General features: G+C 37.2%; 1 protein-coding gene and 1 pseudogene across 1 annotated transcript in view; one reads left to right on the forward strand and one right to left on the reverse strand.

The window, feature by feature from the left end:
- LOC114053992 (lipoxygenase homology domain-containing protein 1-like) overlaps nucleotides 1–23597 on the forward strand; it is a 657625-nt gene that overhangs the window by 346154 nt on the left and 287874 nt on the right.
- Nucleotides 19779–20760, reverse strand: LOC114053803 (annotated as a pseudogene).

Here is a 23597-nt window from a genome sequence, read left to right on the forward strand (position 1 = left end):
TTTCTTTCTTTCTTTCTTTCTTTCTTTCTTTCTTTCTTTCTTTCTTTCTTTCTTTCTTTCTTTCTTTCTTTCTTTCTTTCTTTCTTTTCTTTCTTTCTTTCTCTCTATCATAGTGCTCTGCACATATTAGGCATTTTTAAAAAAAAATTTAGTTGAATCTAATTCTGAGCAAATCCTCTTAAATCTTAAAGCACAGTCCCTAATGCTAACCCCATTAGGTCCAACAAGGACCTGATAGCTATATGCAATTATTTGAAAGTACTGAAGAGGCATTACACTTGTTCTGCTTAATCCCAGGGGCAGAATTTGGAGCAATATGTGGACTTAACATTAAGGCAAATTTAGGCCCAATGTGAGGAAAAACTTTCTACCAATCAGAACTATTCCGGCTGCTTCAGAGGGCACAAGGTTTCTTTCTTTCCCTTTCTTCTTTCCCCTCCCCTCTTTCTCTTTTCCCCCTTCTTCTTCCCCTCCTCTCTTCTCTTTTAAAAGTTTTATTGATTTGTTTGCTTTCACATTATAGATATTTTCAGATTATCCTCTGTCCATGAGAGTTCTCTTACAACAAAATAAAACAATCAAACTAACAATACAGTGACTTCATATAAAAGTGTATGCAGCATTCCACATTTGTAGCACCCTTTCTACTTTTAAATTTGTAGTTAAAAAAGTTAACAGAATTAATTTTCTCCTCCTCTAATCAACCCTACCACACTAGGAAAAACAAGGTTAAAGAAAAACAAATTCCTTATAACAAATATATATGGTCAAGCAAACTAAATTCCCTCATTGGATGTATATAAATTTCTGAAATCATGGCTGATCGTTATATTATTCTTAGTTCTTAAATCTTTCGAAGATTTTTTTTTACAGAATTGCTTTGTATGAATTTTTCATCTGTTCTTGTTATTTCATTCTTAAAAATTGGTTATTTTTTGATATTGATGTTATAATATAACTGTTTTTCTTGTTCTGCTTATTTTACTCTGTATCAGTTCATATCTTTCCACATCTTTTAAAAATATTTATTTCTTCATTTCTTATACCATAATAGTATTACATTAATATGCCACCTAAATTAGTTTACTTCTTCAATAGCATACCAATCAAACTACCAAACAATTACATTATGGAACTAGAAGAAATAATAATAATTTTTCTAGAGAGTCAAAGAAAAAAAAAGGTGAAGGGAAATAATGAAAAAGAGTGAGAATGAAACAGGCCTAGATCTCAAACTTCTACAAAGCAGTAATTCTCAAAACAATTTGATACTCATTAAAAAATAGAGTGAACAATCAGTGGAATAGGTTAGATATGTATTCACAAATATATCTAGTTGCTTATTGTTCAATAAACACGAAGACCTCAGTTACTGCAAATAGGACTCAGTATTTTATAAAATCTGCTGGGAAATTGGACAACAGTCTGGAAGAAATCCCATAGATCAGGACCACTACCTTATACCAAGATAAGCCTGAAGTGGATCTATGACCTAATCTCTCACCCTCATGGCTAATGTGTTTCCAAGGCCTGTCAATTTCACCTTTGAATTACCTCTCCAATATGCCCCTCCTCTGACATCACCACGTTGCCACTGCTCCAGGGCAAGCCCTCATCACTTCGTGTCTGGATTATTATAACAGCTTGCTGGTAGGTCTACCGGCCTCAAATCTCTCCCCTGACTCCAATCAACTACTAAAGTGTTACCCAAAGTGCAGGTCTGATCATGTCACTTCCCTGCTCAATAAACTCCTGTGGTTCCTGTTGTCTCTAGGGTCAAACACAAAATCCTTTGTTCATCATTCAAAGCCCTCCATAACGTAGACCCTTCTTACCTTTTTGGTCCTCTTATACCTTAGGGATATTGGCTTCTTGGCTGTTTCATGAAGAAGACATTCCATCTCTCAGCTCTGGACATTTTCTCTGGCTGTTCCTCATGCCTGGAATGCCCACTCTTCTTTGCTTTCATTAGTGACCTCCCTTAGCTTCTAAGTCCCAATTAAAATTCCGCCTTCTACAGAAAGTCTTTTCCAAACCCTTCTAATTGCAGTACCTTCTTTCTGCTAATTATTCCCTATTCATCTTATACATAACTTGCTTTGCATGTATTTGTTTGCATGTTGTCTCCTCCATTACATTTTAAGTTCCTTGAAGGCAGAGACTGTCTTTTGCCTCTTTTTGTATCCCTAGTAAAGTGCATGACAGGTGTAGGTGCTTAATAAATGTTTATTGATTGATTGATAAACACATGAGAGAAACAAACAAACAAACAAAAAACAATTATGTATCTGATATATCGTTAGAAAAGGTACTCATGACCAAACAGAAGATAGATAGGATGGAAGGCTTTTCCTAACTAAAAGTTTTCAAGCAAAGGCTGGATGACCACTTGACAAGGTGATGAAGAAAGAATTGTAATGTAAGTTGGACTAGATGGCCTATAAGTTCCCTTGTAATTCTGAGATTCTGTGATTGTCTGAATTATGTGATTCAGGCTAAGGAAATGGTGTTAGAGAATAGTGTGCGTCTGTGTGTGTGTGTGTGTGTGTGTGTGTGTGTGTGTTTTGGCTCAATATATAGGATTTCTGGGTTCTTGGACAAGGAACTAGAACCAGGAATACATTGTTTTCCTAAAAATTTACTTGTCTGATCAGAAGAATTTGAACTAAAAATGAAGGGTATAAGAGATAAGTGTTCAGATATGTAATTGATAAATTGGTCATGATGGAATGAAATAGCACTCAAAAGGAATTAATAACAGTGGCAATGTCAAATAATTGATAGTAGAGAATAACTAGAAAAAAGAACTATGTTCTTCTGACATTCCTATACCTAATCTTGCAGATTCACAGTAATCAACACAATCAGTTCTTAATGAATTAAAACATAGCTTCATGTTTGTCATTGAAAGTTGATGGATTACAACTCATAATTGAATTATAGCAGTGGAAAAACATCTTGTTTAAAAAAATCCAACAAAATTAGATGAAAGAGGTGGTAGAGTAGCTATATGCCAAGAAGACATTTATGTAAAAATCTACAAACCCTAAGTTTGACATATAATAAAATACCTAGCATTTATTTATATAGTTCATTTATGGTTACAAAGTGCTTTACAAATATTTTCTCCCTCACAACAACTCTAGGATGGTAGATACTGTTATTGTCCCTATTTTACAGTTCAGAAAATTGAGGCAAACAGAGGTCAAGTGACTTGCTTATGCTCACAGTTAGAGTTTGAGGTCAGTTTTGAAATAAAGTCTTCCTGACCTTATGCCCAGCACTCTATCCACTGTGCAACTTAGCTGCCTACGTATGGTAGAGAATATTTGGGTATGGTTAAAAAAAGAAAAAGAAGCAACAACCATAGTTTTATTGTAGGGCATACTTGACATACTTCAATATCCCCCATTAGGTAGAGGAAAGGATGGGTTATTTTTTAAACAGATCAGAATTTGGAGGTTATTAGATTAAAGGACTTCAGCAATCCTAGACATCACCTCAACCTTTCTCTCTGCTAAAATCAGAATATTTGACAAATTCTTGACTTTGGTTATTGATAATTTAGTCTTTCAGAAGTCAAGGGAATTGATGAGGTAGATGGATCAAATTCTGACTAATAAAGAACTGGTTGGTCAAGATAAATAGATAAGAACTTTGGGTGGAATTGATCTTGTCATTTTAGCATCAATGACAGACAAGGAGGCCTCAATTGAAGGAAATGGAAAAGTTTAGCCTAGAGAAAAAAAAGATTAAGGGAACTGAAAAAACTCTCTTCAGAGACAACTGCATGTTTCCTTCAAAAACAATGAATTTCCTTTGGATTGTGATAGTTTGGATTTTTTGTGCAAATCTAATATCACATGCTGAACAATCCAAAGTCATTACTTTTGACAGTAAATCATTAGTGTTAAATATCTCTGTGTGTGTGTGTCTGATAATTGGAACATTGTTTGATATGGCCATTTGTTCTATTTTACATCATCATTATTTGGCTTATATTCCCTATGAAGGGTATAGAGTGTGTTCAGGGAAGACTAATACCTTTGGTGTGAGGGCTGCTGAGCCATTTTTAGGGCCGTTTTCCACTCTTGGTGTCCTCCTAATTCACCCAACTCTCAGCTGTGGCTCCAAGAAGCTATAGCATGTGCAGTTACCATACACTGGTAAGTTTTGGCAGATGAGCTAAACCAGGTTGAGGGTGACTGAAGGGTCTGATATGCTTCTGGAAGTTAGGTGGGGATCTACCCCAAGCACGTGAAGACTTCCCTGGTGGGGTGGGTGGATGAGAACAATTTGTTCCAAAGGCCATGGAGGTGGCTGAAGCAGGCACAGTGGAGTGCATCGAGCTTGTTTGTTTAGACACCAAAGATTCCAAGGTCATCCACTGCATCCTGAGCTGTCACCAGTTATCTTGACTTTATCTTGCCACTGGACTTTGATGACTCTGAAAGAGAGTGTGGGGCCAATGATTTCATGTAACTCTGCCTCACTTAAATCCATTTTATGTGCAAATCAAAAGACATCACCCATACCATTTTACTGTTTTTACCTACCTCAAAGTCCTGTGGTGACAGGCAAATGATGAAGCAGCGGATGTGGATACATGGGAGATGTAGTCACCACATTGCACACAAGCAGTACAGGCCATAGGATCTTCTTCTTACTAGACTGAAGCAGCCCCCTGAGTGTCTGAACAGCCTTTTTGAAGAACCATACTATTCACCTCCTGTTGTGAGGAAAGGTCTAGAAAAGGTGCCCTAAAAACTGTTTGTTTCACCTAACGTTGGCCCACTTACTGTGGTAGGTGGGGATCCTACCCCGTGCTCAAAACAAAAAAAATGTAAAAAAAAAAACTTGCAAAGATGATTCCACTTACTATTGGTACATGGAATATGCACATGATTATGGACAATATGAAATCAAGTAGACCCGAAAGACAAATAGCTCTTATTGTGAGGGAACTCAACAGGTATTGCATCCAAATAGCAGCCTTGAGTGAAATAAGGCTGGCAAATTAAGGCCAGCTTACTGAAATCAGAGCTAGATACACATTTTCCTGGAGCAGCCACGGTGAAGGGGAGCTCTACGAAGCTGGCAGAGATTTTGAAATCAAAACAAATCTAGTATGGTATGCCTACCAAAAGAAGTGAATGACAGCCTCATAGAAATGTGATTGTCCCTTGCAAGAAAGCACCATGCCATCATCTTCAGTACCTATGCTCTCACCATGCCAAGCCCTGATGAAGTCCAAGAAAAATTTTTTGAAGGCCTGGAGACCTTCATCATCAATGTGCCAAAGAGGACAAGTTTATAATTCTGGATGACTTTAATGCAAGAGTAGGCATAGACTACCAGACATGGCAGGGAGTCCTTGGGAGGAATGGATTTGGAAACAAAAAACAGCAACAATTACTTACTAGTGAAGATTTGTGCATCTTATGACCTTCTCAACATCAACACTGTCTTCTCTTAACTAAATGCAATGAAACTTCATGGATGCACCCTCATAGCAAACATTTGCATTTAATAGACTATGTTACTGTAAGGAGAAGAGACAGAGAGGATATGAGAGTAATAAAGGCAATGTGTGGCACAGAGTGCTGGACTGATCATAGACTTATGCTTTCCAAGCTAAATATTCACATTCAACAAAAGCGGCAGCCCCAAAAGCAAGATGACTACCAGAAGACTTAATGTCAACAGATTAAAATGCTTCTCTGAGTAGGAACAGTTCATTGCTAACATGGAGGGAAACTCAGCCAACACATGGTAGGTAACAGTGGAACAGAAAGAGTTGTCTGCTTTCAAAGATTTGGTGTACAGCACTGTGTTTACTTGTCTGCACGAGAACATTTGCAATCATCAAGATGGTTTGATAAAAACGCTGGGAAAATTCAGAAGCTGCTAAATGAAAAACAACAACTCCACAGGGTTTGCCAGCAGGGTAGTTCATCCATTTCTAAGAAAGCAGCATTTAATTCCATCAAAAGTAAGGTGCAAGTGAAGTTTAGAGAAATGCAGGATTCTTGGTTCAGTAAGAAGGCAGATGACATTTGGTTTTGCTCTGATAGTAACAATCCAAAGCACTTTTATGATAACTTGAAGGCAATTTGTGGGCAAAAGTCCTATGGTGTGTTTCAACTACTCAGTGGTGATGGAGTCACATTGATTAGTGATAAGGACATGATCCTGGAGAGATGATCTGAACACTTCCATAGTGTAGTCAACAGATCATCATCAATCAATGCTGAAGTCATTGACCATTTGCCTTAGGTTGAAGTGAATCCCTTTCTAGCTGAATTTTCAACTGAAGAAGAGGTTTTGAATGTCATTAGACCCCTTTCACATGGCAAAGTGCTTGGTGCTGATTCTATTCCAGCTGATATTTACAAGGCAAGGAGTCCACTACTCCTACAAAAGCTGAAATTTTCTAGGTCATGTGGCAAAAGGATATTACAACCCAGGAATCCAAGGATGCCTCCATTACCCATCTCTATAAAGGTAAAGGAAATAGATTGTCTTATGACAATCACAGCGGGGTCTATCTTTTAATCATTGCTGGCAAGATTTTTGCCAGAGTCCTCCTTAATAAGCTGATCCTTCACCTGGAAGATGGTCATCCTCCTGAGAACCAGAGTAGCTTCAGAAAAGACAGGGGAATGTTCTGATAACTCCAGGAAAAATGCCAGTAATAGAACAGAGGTCTGTACATAATGTTTCTTGATCTGACCAAGGCCTGTCAGTCATGAGGGCTTGTGGAAAATTATGTCATACTTTAGTTGGCCAGAAAAATTCATGAATATTGTCAGTTTCATGACAGCATACTTGCACAGGTTCTGGATAATAGACAATGCTCTCACACTTTCCCAATCACCAATGGACTGAAGTGAGGCTGTATGCTTACTCCCGTGTTTTTTTTAGCATGATGTTTTCAGCAATGTTGTCAGATGCCTTCAATGAGGACAAAAATGGCATCAAGGTCAGCTACTGCACTGATAGCAAATTGTTTAATTTGAAAAAGCTATAACTTAAGACTTTCAGGGAGAGTTGGTGCATGATTTTTTTGTTTGCAGATAATTGTACACTAAACACGGCCCCTGAGACTGAAATGCAACAAAGTATGATTGGTTCTCTGCTGCTTGTACCAATTTTAGCCTGTTTACACCCAGAAAACATAAGTGCTCCACCAGCAGCACCAGCCATAAATGGAACCATTGGTTATAGGACATGGAGAAATTTTGAATATTGAAGATGAATTCATTTACCTTGGCAATATACTTTCCAAGGATGTACACATGATGATGAGGTTGACCCTTGCTTTTCCAGAGCTAGCTCAGTGTGTGTGACACTCAGAAACAAAGTGTGGGAAAGAAGAGGTATTAGACTGCCAACCTAACTACATCTATAGAGCTATTGTGTTGATCTCATTGTTGTATTCTTGCAAAACATGGACACAGTATACCAATGCCATGCCAGGAAATCAAATTGCTTCTATTTGAATAATCTTAGGAAGATTCTAAAGATCACCTGACAAGATAAGGTACTATATATAAAGATCCTTTCTTGAGCTAAACTACCAAACATTCAAATGCTATTGCAGAGAACACAACATCAATGGACTGTACGTATTATTTGAATGCCAAAGTTACATTTGCCTAAAATACTATTTTATGTAGAACTCACAGAAGGCAAGCGCTCACGTAGAAAGATTCTCAGTCTCTTTGAAGTACTTTGGAATTGATTATGTGAGGTGGAAGACACTGGCAAAGGACTGCCCAGCATGACATACCTGCCTCAAAGAAGGCTGTACTCTAGGAGTGAAGCAGAATTGCATTAGCTCAAAAGAAATGTGAAATGTACAAATTTAGAGCCATCTCCTCTCCAAATGTTCATGTGAACTATTTGTGCCTGACCTGTGGTAGAGCCTTTTAAGCTCTTACTGGTCTGATCAGTCACAGTCAGACACACTCTTCCTTGACCCCAACATAGTGATGTTATTTTGGTCCTCTCTGAGAATTAAGGACAACTACCTTCCCTATGAGATTTCAAACCTATTTGTGTATTCTTTGCCTTTTTTTCTCTTTCCAGAACCTAGAAAGAGTTTTGCAATAGTAAGTGCTTAATAGATATTCATTGTATTGAATCAAAAGATATTTTATAGATTACTACAGATACCAATAAAACAAAAGTATCATTAAACCAAAGATATCTTAGCTAATGTCCCATAAAAGTTCAATTCATTTTATATCAATGTTCTCAAAAGAGTTTCCTTTGTAGGTAAGTACTAGTGATTTTTTATTTGAAAATGCTAACAAAAGCAAAACATCTATAAATACACAATTCAACCATAAATATTTGAAAGATAATGACATTTGGTATAGAACAAACATGGTCTTCCTTAACACTACTATCTACCAGAGGAAAGCTAGTTGGAATTATATTTCCTGTAGCCATAAAACACTAATGCATTTATTCTCTTAACATAAAATACCATACTGACTAATGAGTTGGATCTATGCCCATTGCTAGACTTAAGCTTCATAAAAGCAGGACTGTTTCTTATCTAAATTTTATATGTTCTTCAGTGCTGATGAGAGTGCACTGCACTGCATATAATAGGTGCTTAATAAATGTTTCTTGAATAAATGAATCTCCTTTCATTTGTTCCATGGTGTTGCTTCAGAGTAAAATTTTTTTTTATTTATGGCAATCATGGTAAAAGGGAATGAGCTAAATATAAACATATTATCTCAACACTTCAGGATCTTTATTCTCACAGTGGATTATGTAGCCACAATCCATTATCCTATACCCCTGCTACAAAGCCAGTCTACCTCCTCTTCCACTTTTATGTCACCAGATTGAGAACTTTCATTACCTTTTACATATCATGATTGGAAATAAGATACAGCCTATTTCTGTACACTTAATATCGCTCTGTTGCCCTTCAGTTCAATGACAGTTTTGATTCTTTGAAGATTATGGAGTCATGACCTGGTCTTCCATTTCAATCAAGCTCCCAGGTTTTAAGTATGTCCAGTATAATGCAGGAACATCTAAGGGATTTCACCATTAATAGGCAATTTCTTTTGAGCTGTACATTGGATATCTGCTATGCCAGTGACCAACATTTTTTTGGAGTAAATATCTCCCTGTTTTGTATTTGACATGTTGTTGACATTACAAGGATTATTGAGCAAAATTGTCTCAATTTTTGCGTCTGTAATTGATGTATTTAGGGGATCTCCCTCCACCCATTTGGCTTTGCTAAAATATATTCCATGGAACATGCCTGGAGCTGAGTCTTTTCAAATAATACATTTGTCCTGGTCCTTTCTGTTGGGCCATGTATGCTGGCTCAATTCTAAAACACCCGGCATTTTGGGATGGCACAGCACACTGTAGGTGATTCCTTTATCTTCTGTCCTATGATGGAAAGACATGGAGAACTATGTCAAAGCTGTATCAGGGAAGATAGGCCACTGAACCAAGAAGAGCTGCTAATTCAGTAGACTTTAAAAGGAGTGAATTTGTTCTTTGTGACTCTCCCTTCCTGTCAATGGAATGTGTAGCAAGTAACTAACTACCTCTAGAATCTCCTATGAAAGGTAGGAGTCCTTGAGCACCATCTACCCTGGTAGATATGACCATGTGGCAGTGAGCACAATGTGTCCTGTGAAGGTGAATTTGGTCTTTGGAATGCCTCTTTTGCTTTGTATTTCTTTGCCTGAGCCCAGATAATTGAATAGTAATCTTAAGGTGGCTATTTCTATCCTTGGAAGAAACCTTATGAGTTTGGTCAGTTGAGAGTTCCTATTTTGGTCAGAGTTGATTGGTAGCAAACAGAGAGTTTTACAACTGTAGTCTTCTCGGAGATGATGAATGGTATCCCTTTCCAATATAAATATATATGTATGTGTGTATATATATTGCTTTTAACACACATATTTTTCCCCTTTTCCCTTTAGTTTAAATGTTAATTCATATGCATTTTCCCATGCTTTTCTGAATTCTTGATGTTCAGAATTTCTTATACTACAGTTATATTCCATTATATTCATGCACTCCAATCTGCTTAGCCATTCTTCACTTAATGGGCACTTACTCATTTCCAGTTCTCGCTGTTACAAAACAACATTCCTTTACATATATTGTAAAGGAATTGTGCCTTTATTTTTAGATATCATGTCATCACAGTCATCCCTCTTTCTCATTCTTCATTTTATATTTTTAGATTTCATCCCATCGTAGTCAATTAACACCTGTGCCCTCTATGTATACTCCTTTTAACTGCCCTAATAATGCTGAAGTTCTTAGGAGTTATAAGTATCATTTTTCCATGTAGCAATGTAAATAGTTTAACCTTATAGAATACCTTATGACTTCTCTTTCCTGTTTACCTTTGTATGCTTTTCTTGAATCTTTCATTTGAATGTCAAATTTTCTATTCAGCTCTGATCTTTTCATCAAGAATGCTTGAAAGTCCTCTATTTCATTAAATATGCATCCCCCTGCCCAAAAAGATCATACTCAGTTTTACTGGTTAGGTTATACTTGGTTGTAATCCTAGCTCCTTTACTTTCCAGAAATATCACATTCCAAGCCTTCCAATCTTTAATGTAGAAGCTGCCAAATATTGTGTTATCCTGCCTGGGACTCCATAATATTTAAATTGCATATCTTCTGAAATTTAGCTATAATATTTCTGGGAGTTTTCATTTTCAGATCTCTTTTAAGAGGTAATTGATGGATTCTTTTAGTTTTGTTTTACCCTCTGGTTCTAGGATATTGGGGCAGTTTTCCTTGATAATTTCTTGAAATATGATTTCGAGGCTCTCCTCAGTCTATTTTCCAGGTCAGTTATTTTCCCAATGAGATAGTTCACATTTTCTTCTATTTTCTTCATTCTTTCAATTTTGTTTTGTTGTTTCTTGATGTGTAATGGAGTCATTAGCTTTCACTTGCCCGGTTCTACTTTTTAAGGAGTTCTTTTCTTCAGCAAATTTTGTACATCTTTTCCCTTTTGGCCAGTTCTTCCTTTTTAGGAGTTCTTATCTTTAGTGATTTTTGTGTTTCTTTTACTATTTGACCTATTCTGTTTTTTAAGGTGTTATTTTCTTCAGTGGTGTGTGTGTGTGTGTGTGTGCCTCCTTTATGAAACTATTGGCTCTTTTTTGTGATTTTCATGTATCACTCATTTCTTTTCCCAATTTTTCCTCTGTCTCTCTTATTTGATTTTTAAAATATTTTTTGAACTATTCTAGGAATTTATTTCGGGCCTGAAATCAATTCACATTTTTCCTTGAGGCATTGGATGTAGCAGTTTTGATTTTGTTGTCTTCTGAATTCTTGTTTTGATTTTACCTGGCACGATAGCAACTTCCTATGGTCAGGGTTTTTTTTTTTTTTTGGTGGTGATGTTTGCTCATTTTCCCAGACTATTTCTTGACTTTTAACTTTATGTTAAAATTGGACTCTGGTCCTGGGGTGGAGGGGGCACTGTCCTAAGCTTCAGGCCTTTCTTGCTGCTGTTTTCAGAGCTAGTCCTGGAGGTCTGTAAGTTTTCCATTTTTTGAAGGTGGTATGACCTAAGGAGAAGTATAGTTATGACTCTTCTGGCCAATAAGCAACCACATGTACTCTTTTCCACCATAGAACTTTGACCAGAATTCCTGTTCCTTTGTTGCTGCATGCTCTAGTGTGCTAATGCTCCTCCTCAACCTGGTGCTGTGACCTGGAACCAGGAATGGGTACTGCAACAGAGTCTTTCACCCAGTGCCAGCAAAGGGTCCCCTGTAATCTCCTTCTGACGATTTGTATGACCCCTTTGCTCTCTGTGGGCTGAGAGCTCTGGAAACTACTGTTGCCAATTCAGTTGCCCCCAAGGCCTGCTGTTGGCTTGCTCAGGTACAACCTTTGCTGTGCTCCACTCTCGCTCCTTTGAGAAGTTGTCTTGGGCTAGAAATTATTTCACCCGATCCTTTTGTTGGTTCTGCTCCTCTAGAATTCATTTTGACATGTTATTTTAAAGTTGTTTGGAAAGAATTTGGGAGAGTTCAGGAAAGTGTCTGTTTTTACCCTGCCATCTTGGCTCTGCCTTGGTGTATGCCTTTTTTGTTTTCCTTTTACATCTTTTGTTTCTTACAGGGATATGCCAAACAGTGGGATCTCTGGGTCAAAGAATATAGATATTTTAGTCATTTTATTAGCACAATTACAAATTGTTTTTTGATAATATTGGACTATTTCATATCCCCACCAATACTACATTAGTTATTGTGCCTTTCTTTCTAAAACTCTCCAACACTGACTCTTTTCATTTTCTATCATCATTGCCAATTTTCAGGCTATAAGGAAACTGTAGACTATTTTGATTTTCATTTCATTTAATTTTAGATATTTGGAGCAGTCTTTCACATGTTTGTTAATTTATTTGCAATTCTTCTTTTGAGTATCATTCAGATTCATTGACCACCAATGCATTGGGGGAATGGCTCAGAGTATAACATCCAATTTGTTCCACTTCATTTGAATAATATGAATCCTAATTTGTCAAGTCTCACTAATCCTAACAAGGTCAAATTTGACTCTTTGTGTTATGTTCACCTTGATTGTCACCTGTACTTTGTGAATTTCTGTATAGAAATCTGAGGCTATAGTTATTATTGCTAATTCCTTTCATAAATTTTGTCTTCTATGAATTACTGGTCACCTTTATGAGTATATTTCTTATGTCATAGTTATTCTTTATATCCAAATATGAAGATATATACGTGGCTAGGTCCTGATTAGTGTGAATAATGAATCCCTTAAGAGGGTCATCGTATATATTCAAAGCCACACTATTCAAAGTTATACTTATGTAATATATGGTAATTGGTTCTAGCCCAAATGGACATATGCAGTATAGATTTGAATAATGTGACACCTCAAGGAGTTCATGATTAGTACTAGCTATAGGCATTTCTCTCATTGCCCTCCTATTTCACATTAAAGTTCTTTTAGATTAAATTGGCAAGGCTCCCTGCAAACACATTCCTACTGGCCCTAAATATATCCTTTTTGTCACTTGCTAAGAGGTTATAATTTTTTTATTCTAAGACCTGGTTCAGAAATCAAAATATCATTCTTGGACACAATAACCAATTAATTGCTGTAATTTCCATTTCTCTTCTGAAACCCTTTTCTTCAATAACTAGCAATGATCAAAATCCTCTATGATTTGCTTTGGATCAAGCATCATCATCTTCATCCTGGCTATTTTTTTTACACTATTGTTGTTGATATTCTACCCTCCCCCCCCCCCCAACCCCAACAACACAGACCATTCCTGAAAGGGACTAAATCCCTTTCATCTGAGCTCCCTGGGACCTTTTATCTTCATTTTCATTCCAATGATTTTCTTCTGTGCTACTGCCACTGTTTCACCAACGAGGTAGGACTATTTTTATCTTTTTTTTTTTTGTACCAACCTTCATGTAGGTTGGTCTATTTAACATCTTCCAAGCATTTGTTAAATTCTTGTCAACTTAACTTCTCACCTCTTCTTCTGAAAACTGTATTCAAATCAACATTACCATTGCTTCTGGAAAGGCAGACTCAATGAATTGTATAATTTTTTGAAATATGAATCCAATGACTTCCTATACCAAAACATCATTCCCAAGCCACCATTTCCCTTTATGTGTTATCTTTCTATATTAGAATGTAAGTTCCTTGAGAGAAGACATTATGTTCCTTTGGTATGTGTCTTCCTAGTCCTTAGCATATTGCTTAGAACAGTAGTAAATGCTTAATAAATACTTTGTCAGTAATTCATTCATTTATGCTTGCCTCTAAGATTTTATTTTTTGCTCAGAACTTCACCATCCTTTGCAATCATCTCTTTGTTCTTTCTGATTAAAAGAAACTGTAGCTACTTAGCCTGGCAGAAGACAAACATCTAATATTCTATTCAGGTCACTACAAATTTCTCCTTGTTCCTTATTTGTGTTATAAGTCAGATCCTCAGTCCTCATTTATTCCTATTAGTAACTCTTGTGCCCAGTTCTCATGACAAACTGATATGTCCAACTCTCATTATACCATACCAGTCAGCTTCAAATAAGGCTCAGTCAAAGGGGCTCCTAAGCAAGGCTTTACATCCATCTTCCTACCCTTTTCTTGTAAGGTGATAATGCTTTTACCAACTGCTTTTGTTCACTGTATGCAACAAATTACAAAGTCCTATTGATTCCATCTTCACAGCACATCTTTAATCTATGCCTTCCTTGTATACACTTTTAACAGTTCTTTCAGGAACCATTATAACAGCCTGCTAACTGGTTTCTCTACCTCTAGTTGCTCCTCTTCTGGTCCATCATTTATACAGCTGCTGAAATAATCTTCCTAATGCACAAGGCCATGTGACTGCTTATTCAAAAGCTTTCAAGAATTTTCCATTGTTGTAAAATGATCTTGAAATTTAAAACCTTTCACAATATGGCTCCATTTTACTTTTCCAGGTTTATTTCACATTACTTCTCTCCATTTACTGTAGGTCTTAACCAATCACAACTTTACTTGTTCCCTGATTTTATTTTGTCATCTTCCACTTCTATGCATTAAAGAAAGCATTCTCTCTTGCTTGAAATGCACTCCCTTTTTATGTTCCCTTGTTGAAATTCTTCTCTTACTTTAATGCTCAGTTGAGGTACTATCTACCTCATGAAGCCTTCAGTTACCTTATCTGTACAATTGGGATAATAGCACCTACTTCCCAAGGTTGTTGTCAGGATCAAATGAGATGTTTGTAAAGAGTTTTGCAAATTGTAGAGAGCTTACTTACTACATTATTCCTATTCCTCTTGCACCCTCTCACCACTCTTGCTTTGAAAAACAGAACAGAACAAAACAAAACAAAACAAAATAAAAAAAAAAACCCTGGTAAATATTCATGATCTAGCAAAACAAATTTCCGTATTGGCTGTGTCCAAAAGTGTATGCCTTGTTTTGCATCTTGAGTCCATCAGGAGGTGGATAACATTTTTCATTACGAGTTCTCTAAAATCATGATTGGTCATTTTTCTTAAAACTTTCGAAGTCTTTGTCTTGATACTACTGCTATATAATTTGTTATCCTGGTACTGCTTACTTCACTCTGCATCTTTTGATACAAATCTTCCCAGGTTTTTCTGAAATGATCAATTTTTAGTATTTGATTACCTTCATATGCCATAATTTGTTTGGCCATTACCCAATAGATTGTCATCTCTTTATTTTCTAGTTTATCGCTACTGCACAAAGACCTGCAATAAATATTTTTTTTTTTTGAGCACATGGATCCTTTTCCTATGTCTTTGATCTCCTTGGGATATTGATCAAGCGGTGTTATTGCTGGGTCAAATGAGGCTTTTTGGGCATAGATCCAAATTGCTTTCTAGAGTGGCAGGACCAGTTCACAGCTCCTCCAAACAGCGTATTAGAGAAAGGGAGACAGGAAGGAAGTAAGCTGTATATAACACTTTTTCTATCCCGGGCACCATGTCTGTTTTTTTTTTATATAAATATTTCATTTGACCTTTACAACAATCCTGTGAGGTACCACTTTACATTTGAAGAAACTGAGGCAAACAAGGATTAAGTGACTTGACCAGGGTCACACAGTAATGTTTTAGGCCAGATTTCTGACTCTAAGCCCAGTACTCTATCCACTGTGCCACCAGCTGCCTCTGGCAATAATGTGTCAATTGATCTGATAACCCCTCCAATATATTATTATCCTTATTTGTAATCCTCACCTATATTATGGTGGAGCATTTATTTAATTTATACTTTCTAATTATTAGTGATTTAGAGTATTTTTATATGGCTAATTGCTTGCATTTCATTGAGAACTGTCTGTTCACATCACGTAAGCATCTATCAATTAAGGAATGCCTCTTGTTCTTTTAAATCTAAATCAGTTTCATATATAATTTAGATATAGGATCTTTATCAAAATATTTCCACAAAAAAAATCTTTAGTTACCTTCTATTTTTTTCCCAGCCAGTTAACAAGCATTTATTAAGCACTTATGTGTCAGACACTGTGCTATGCACTGGGGATAAAACAATTTTAACATTCGTTTTTCAAAACTTTGAGTTCCAAATCCTCTCCCTTCCTCTGTTTCTATTGCCTTCCCCACATTGAGAAGGCAAGCAATTCCATATAGGTTATACATGTATAGTCATGAAAACGTATTTCTATATTAATAATGTGAAAGAAAATAGACAAAAAACTCTCAAGAAAAAAAAGTAAAAAAAATATGTTTCAGTCTGTATTCAGAGACTATCAGTTCTTTCTCTGAGGATGGATAGCATTTTTCATCATAAGTCCTTCAGAGTTGTCTTGGATCATTGTATTGGTGAGAATAACTAAGTCATTCATAGCTGATCATCTTACAATATTGCTGTTACTTTGTACACAGTACATGTCACTTTGCATCAGGATCTTCATGTCTTTCCAGCTTTTTCTGAGAGCATCTTGCTCATCATTTCTTTTTTTTTTTAAGGCAATTGGGGTTAAGTGACTTGCCCAGGGTCACACAGCTAGTAAGTGTCAAGTGTTTGGTCTGAGGCCATAGTGAACTCAGGTCCTCCTGACTTCAGGGCCGGTGCTCTATCCACTGTGCCACCTAGCTGTCCCCTCATCATTTCTTATAGCACTATAATATTCCATCACAATCACATACCACCTTTTGTCCAGCCATTCTCCAATTGAAGGACATCCCCTCAATTCTACTTCTTTGCTCCCAGAAAAGAGCTGCTATAAATATTTTCATACATATAGGTCCTTTTCCTTTTTTTAATTTTTTATCTCTTTTGGGATATAGACCTAGTAGTGGTATTGCTAGTTCCAAGTATCAGTACAGTTTTCCTCATAATTTCTTAAAAAGATGATGTCTAGGCTCTTTTTTATCATAGTTTTCAGGTAGTCCAATAATTTTAAAATTATTTCTCCTGGATTTATTTCCCAGGTGAGTAATTTTTCCAATGAGATATTTCAGATTGTCTTTTATTTTTTCATGCTTTTGGTTTTGTTTTATTGTTTCTTGATTTCTCATAAAGTCATTGACTTTTTTTTGCTCCATTCTAATTTTTAAGGAATTATTTTCTTCACTGAGCCTTTGTAGCTCCTTTGCCATTTGGCCAATTCTACTTTTTAAGGATTTTTTTTCTTCAGTGAATTTTTGCTCCTCTCTTTCCAGTTGGTCAATTCTACTTTTCAGTTCATTCTTTTCCTCACTTTTTTTGTACCTCTTTTACCATTTGGCCTAGTCTGTTTTTTAAGGTGTTACTTTCTTCGGTATTTTTTTTGTCTCTTCTACCAAACTGTTGACTCTTTTTTCATGATTTTCTTGCATTATTATCATTTCTCTTTTCAATTTTCTTCTACTTCTCTTACTTTACTTGATTTTCAAAATCTTTTTTGAGTTCTTCCATGGCCTGAGACTAATTTGTATTTTTCTTGGAAGTTTTGGATGTCGGCACTTTGACATTGCTATCTTCTTAGTGTGTGATTTGATCTTCTTTGTCACCATAATAACTTTCTGTAGTCGGAATTTTTTCTGTTTGCTCATTTTCCCAGCCTATTACTTGACTTTTTAACTCTTTGTTAAAGTAGAGAGTGCATTGTCCCAAGCTTCAGAGGTTTTGTGTAGCTATCTTCGAAGATACTTCTAAAGACCTGTAAGTTTTCAGTTTTTCCAAGGTGGTATGATCTAAGAAGAGGTGTTCACTGCTTTCCTGACCTGTGCTCTGGTCTGTGAGTGACCACAAGCACTCTTTTCTACCCTTGAATGTAATGAGGGTCCCTGCTCCATTTTGGCCTGCAAACTCTGGTGTTCTAGTATTCCTCCTCATCTTGGGACTGCCACCCAGGACTGCAACCCAGATCTGAGTATGGGCAAAGCAAAAGAGTGAGTTCTGCCCCTACTGCCAGCAAAGAGACCTCCATAATCCCCTTCTGTTCAGCTATTTGACCCTCTTATCCTCTGTGGCCTAAGAGCTCCAGAAGCAATCACTGCCTCTGCAGATTCAGTGGCTCCCATGGCCTGCTCCTGGTTTGCTGGGACTTGGTCTATGCTGGTGCAGCCTGTGCTAGACTGTACTTCACTGTCACCCAGGTACAACAGACCTTTCCTGCTGACCTCCTAAGTGATCTTTATTTATTTATATTTATTTCACCCCATCCTTTTGTGGGTTCTGCTGCTCCAGAATTGTTTTATGGCATTATTTAAAGGTGTACAGAGGGATCTTGGGTTGAGCTCAGGTAAGTCACTGCCTTTTCTCTGCCATCTTGGGTACACCTCCTCTTCTAATTTTGAATGTGTTGGTTTTGATTTAAAAAACCAATTTTCAATGTTATATAATGAAAATTATTCACTTTCTCTTTTGTGATGTTTTGTCTTTTATTTAGTCTTCACCTCTGCATAGATAGCAAAGGTAATTTCTTCCTTGATCTTCTAATTTTTTTTAGGATGACACCCTATATATCTCTTCAAATCATTTTCAAACCTACAAGAATGATGTGTGCAATGTAATGTTGTTTCAGAAATCAACATAGCATCTTGAAAACAAACCCTTTATTATTTATAAGAAAGGTGCCGAAATTTTGGAGAAAAAGATATTTTCTTTTTAAGATATAAGAATATGACTGTCACAAAAATCGGGATAGTCAAATGAATACATGTTTTCCCTTTAGTTTTCTGGAGCAGATATTAAGAAAACTAATCTGTTTCAGTGCTGGGTGACACTGAGCAATCAGTACACATAGATAATATATTTATTCCTTTTCCTGGAATGTACTTCAAATGCAGAAATATTATTTTATGCTTTCATTATCAGTTTCTTCCTGAAAACTCATTCTGCTAACATATGATAGAATACAGATTGTTCCAAAAGTCTTAGCGCAGTTTTAGCTTTAATAGCTTAATAATGAATTAAGCTTTAATAGCTTAAAACTGTGCTAAGACTTTTGAAACACCCTGTCTATACTAATTCTATCATCTCCAACTGTTAGGATCCCTTGCTCCAGTTTAAATGCCACCTTGTCTATGATGTCTTTCATCATCCCACAGTAAGAAATGATCTTTCTTTATATAAAACTCTCATAACATTTTGCATTTACCTCCCTTATGAACTTAGCATATTCTATTTGTGTTATAGTTATTTGTGTAACTTTTTTTATCTACTAGAGGGTAAGCTTCTTGAAAGCAGGGACAGAATCTCATTTGTCTTTGAATTCCAACATGTATTTGTGCAAAAGTGTCATTATTTAATGTCTGTTGAGTTGACAAAATACCTATAGGAGTTTGTATTGTTGATGTTACAAATCTTCCCAGAATATGTATTGGTAAATGGAAAATTCAGCTTAGAGAATTCTTTAATTTTTGTCATTTTACCAATTTTTTTTTACCAATTTTTTCATTTGATTGGTAAGATAAAGCATTTGAAATATTTTTATTCTGTTTCTTTGGAACAACAGAAATTTCACATTATTATTGCTATTATCAAATCTGCCCAATGAGATTAGCAGTCTTTTTTAGACCAAAGTCCTACATATCAGTAGAAACCACATAGTAGGGGTGAGAGGAAGAGTGAAGGAGCTGGGGGAAATAAATAAAAGGGAGCCAAGGGGGCAGAATCCAGACACCTCTTTTGAAAGTGAGCTTTTGGTAAGGGTCAGGAGGATTGAGAAACAGCTCCTGACTGTGTATGGTACCAGGGACCACTCATACCTCCATTTTTGGAAGTTATGTCCTCCTGGTCCTCAGGCACCTTTGGGGCTTCTCAACCACTGAGAAAGAACTTCTGTAAACATTGTTCAGTTGCTTCAAGAAGATAAAGTTGAGGGTAGTGTGGGGGCCAAGCCCAACATAATAATGGGTGAATCTCTTCCAGAGGCTGAAGAATCCTTCACATCAAATGACCTTCATCAGCACATCCCATCCATTCTTATACTCAGGCTTCCCATTAATCATCTGCATATTCTGGATCCTGGTTTTAACAATGTCCACAGGCATAGAGGCTGTTGTGGAGACCAGTCCACTAATCATGCTGGAGCAGAAATGACAGAAGATGTCACTGAAGTAACCTGAAACCATGAGAAACTGTTTAGCCTGTGAATAGGTAGCAAGTTAGGTACCATTGATAACAACAGCTCTCATCACAGTAGTGATACAACCCCTTCAAAGGATGAGGAACCCCTCTTCCTGAGTAATCCTCAAAAATGCATCAAAAACATTCTCGTACCCTCTGTGCTCCTTAAATGGCCAATCGACCATCAGCTGTCATACCAATTGGACCAACCATAGAAGGTGTTCCTACAAGGGCTCCCATGGCCCCTGCTGTCATGCTAATCAGGTTTTTTATGAAGAAGTTAGGGGGTGTCTCCTCTGCCTTAGTCAGGTGCTCAAAGAGAATAGTGTAAACACCAAGATGAGTTATCATGTAGGTGGCCTAGTGCAGGAGTCCAGCAGAGAGCCTTGTGTAGATGCCTTGAGCCCCTTCAGCCCTTAGGATATTGTTGACGACAAGGAAGCTAATCATGTGTAGACTGGTCTGGGCCCCTTCTCCACTCAGTTGCATTCAGTTCTTCACCAAATCTAGAGGCTGCCCCAAAAGAGTGGCCACCATCCCAGCCAGGTCCCCGAACAAGAACTTGACCATTTTGGTGAATGTACATCATTTTACAGGCTCCCCACTGCTCCCAGGACTTGCCGCTGCCACTGCCATCTCCTCTAATGCACTAATGCCCCACTGTACCCTGCCTCATGAGCACAAACTGCTACATGTGGCCAAGGTGACACTGCACACATGCCAGGCCTCACAATGCCCCCCAAACCCCCGCCTTGCCAGCCTCACCACCACTTTAGTTGGAAGCTGGCATGCAGGTGCACAAAGAGCCTACCAGGAATAGGATGGAGCCAGAGTAGCGACGCACAGGAGCGGAGGCTTGTCTTGGGGATCGCGGGTGGGGGAGGTGGGCTTTGAGGTTCCTGGAGAGAAGGGTGTAAAGTCAAAAGAGAGGTGATGAAGGGGCAGTTAAATGGAGCAATGAATGGAGTGCCTGGCCTACAGTCAGGAAGACCTGAGTTCAACTCTGGCCTCAGACACAAACTAGCTGTGTGACCCTGGGCAAGTCACTTATCCCTGTTTGTCTCAGTTTTCTCATCTGGAGAATGAGCTGGAGAAGGAAATGGCAAACCACTCCAGTATCTTTGCCAAGAAAAACCGAAATGGGGTCATGAAGAGTGGCTCAATACCTTTCTTTAGCATTTAGCTCAATTTACAAGTCACTTTTGTTTTCAATGATATGTTAATTTTTTAATGTGTAAATAACTGGGTGTGATTATTTTAGTTGCACTGGGTATGTAATGGGCATGTCTTGTTAAGGATTGTTAAGGGTTCCCCTGAACCTCTCTTCTTGAGTTGCCATATTTTCCAGAAACTCTGGGCCCAAAGTATGCAGGAGGCCCTCAATGTACTAAAGATGAATCCTTCCCACTCCATAATTTTTGTTTGCACCCCATGCTTTATTCCCTGAAGGCAAGACAGGTGCCAGCCAGTTTGTGCTGAGATGGGAAATTGCTTGTGCAGTTGTGTCCCTTGTAGATAAGCAGACTCTCCTATCTTCATAGTTTATCAGTTCCCAAGGGAAAAGAATGCAGCTTTTGCATTGCCTTGCTACTCCCCTTTGGAAGGGGTTTTGTCCTTTTCCCACCTTTACTGCACCCGTACCCTTCCCATGACATACCCATTTAGAAGATTCCTAGTATTTTCATACCCCCTTCTACCGACCCCCTTTGTCCTACTATCATAAATACATAAACTTGCGTAAGGACTGTGAACTCTGCTCTGCCTTTGGGTTACACATGCATGTTCATTTCTCTTGTTATAAAACCTAGTTTTGACAAAAGTTTCATGAAGTTGTGATTTCCTCTTGGCAGTCTAGATGTCTTCCAGATTCATGCCACATTTATTTTGCATAAGCAGTGTTGTTGCCTAGATTATTGACATTTTATACAACATAGTCCTCCCCCCTTTTTTTTTGACACATCCCAGAGTTAGATTACCTCCTTAGAACAATCCAGAAGATATTCCTGATACCATTTTCATGAAAGCATTAAAATACTGGTGGGCATTAACAGAGCTGAACATGGAAGTTGCACCTTCTGTTCTATCAAAAATTATTACACTTTGGAGAAAGGTGATTGCCTGTAGCCCAGAGGACCTTTCAATACCTCTTAGATGAATGGTTGCTGATTTGGGAGTGAACTGACCTAAGCTTCACTTTATCAACTCTTTCCATGGTCTTCATTTTCTAATCATTTCTAATTCCCAGAAAGAGTAGTCTTTGTTGCATCTTTCCCTAATGAAATCTTTTCCATGGTCATATCAACAACAACATTTATTAAATATTTTTACAAGAAAAAAGAAACAAAACATTGTCCATGGTTTCATTTAAAATAAGTAAGTAAATAAGTTCCTACCTATTTTAGAAACAATGTGGATTTAAGAAGTTTTAGTAGTATTTTTGAGAAAATTAAAGACTTCATCTCATACACAAATGAAGAATTATAATTCAAGAGAATTAATAGATCCAGTGTTAGACAAGATTACTTTCAAAAGAATATTGAGGCTTTAAGGTAAAAAAATAAGTAATACTTTTTTGGATCATGATCTCATTCATATGGATACTTACACAAATGGGATGAATTGTAATTCCTTCATGCCCTCTTAACCTGGGAGATTTTTGTTGACCTCTTGGTATAGTGGAAAGAATGCTAGATTTGGAATTAAAAGACTTAGATTCAAGTCCCAAATTATGCTTCCTATAATGACCTTGGGTAAGTACTTTACTTAATCTCTCTGGGTCTAAATTCCACCTACAAAATAAGGAGGTTGGATTAGAGAACTTCTAAGATTCCTTTCAGTCTATTATTCTATGATCATCCTTAAAGGATATACCCAACATTTCACACACATTCTGTTTCTTTCAATGTTCCATGGTATGAGTGGAGTGCTCAAAGTGGTGACCAACTATTATTCACTCTTACTATGTGATATTTTAACTGACTTTTTTTGTATACACATCCCATGTAATGGTGATTCCAGTCCAGTCCAGTCCAATAATCATTTATTAATGACATGCTATTTGTAAAGCACTGTTGTAGGGGTTGGATACAAAAAGCTTTCTTATATTGTCCATGAACTTCTTTGCCCTTTGAGTAATCCAAAGTTTTGATTTTTCAGACATGGTGGCATTTTGTGCTTTTCAGCTACCAATTTTCCTCAGTGTTAAAAAAAAAAAAGAAAGTGGGGGTGGGGGAAAGTGGTGATTTCGTTTTGGGTACAGTTTCTAATCATTGCCAGCACTGGACTATTTCTTCAGTGCAATCTAGCTCACTTTCTTCCTTCAATTCAAAATTTTTGTCTTTCCCTTTGGTTTTCATATGCTTAAAGGACAAAGGACTAGGGTTATCTATCTACTTGAGTTGATGCACAAAGATAGGCCAACTCATTTTACATCTGCAGTGCTTGTCCAAAATATATACAATGATGAATTAACT

Source organism: Vombatus ursinus, unplaced genomic scaffold (genome assembly GCF_900497805.2).
Source record: "Vombatus ursinus unplaced genomic scaffold, bare-nosed wombat genome assembly UNPS02014812.1, whole genome shotgun sequence".
Taxonomy (NCBI): domain Eukaryota; kingdom Metazoa; phylum Chordata; class Mammalia; order Diprotodontia; family Vombatidae; genus Vombatus; species Vombatus ursinus.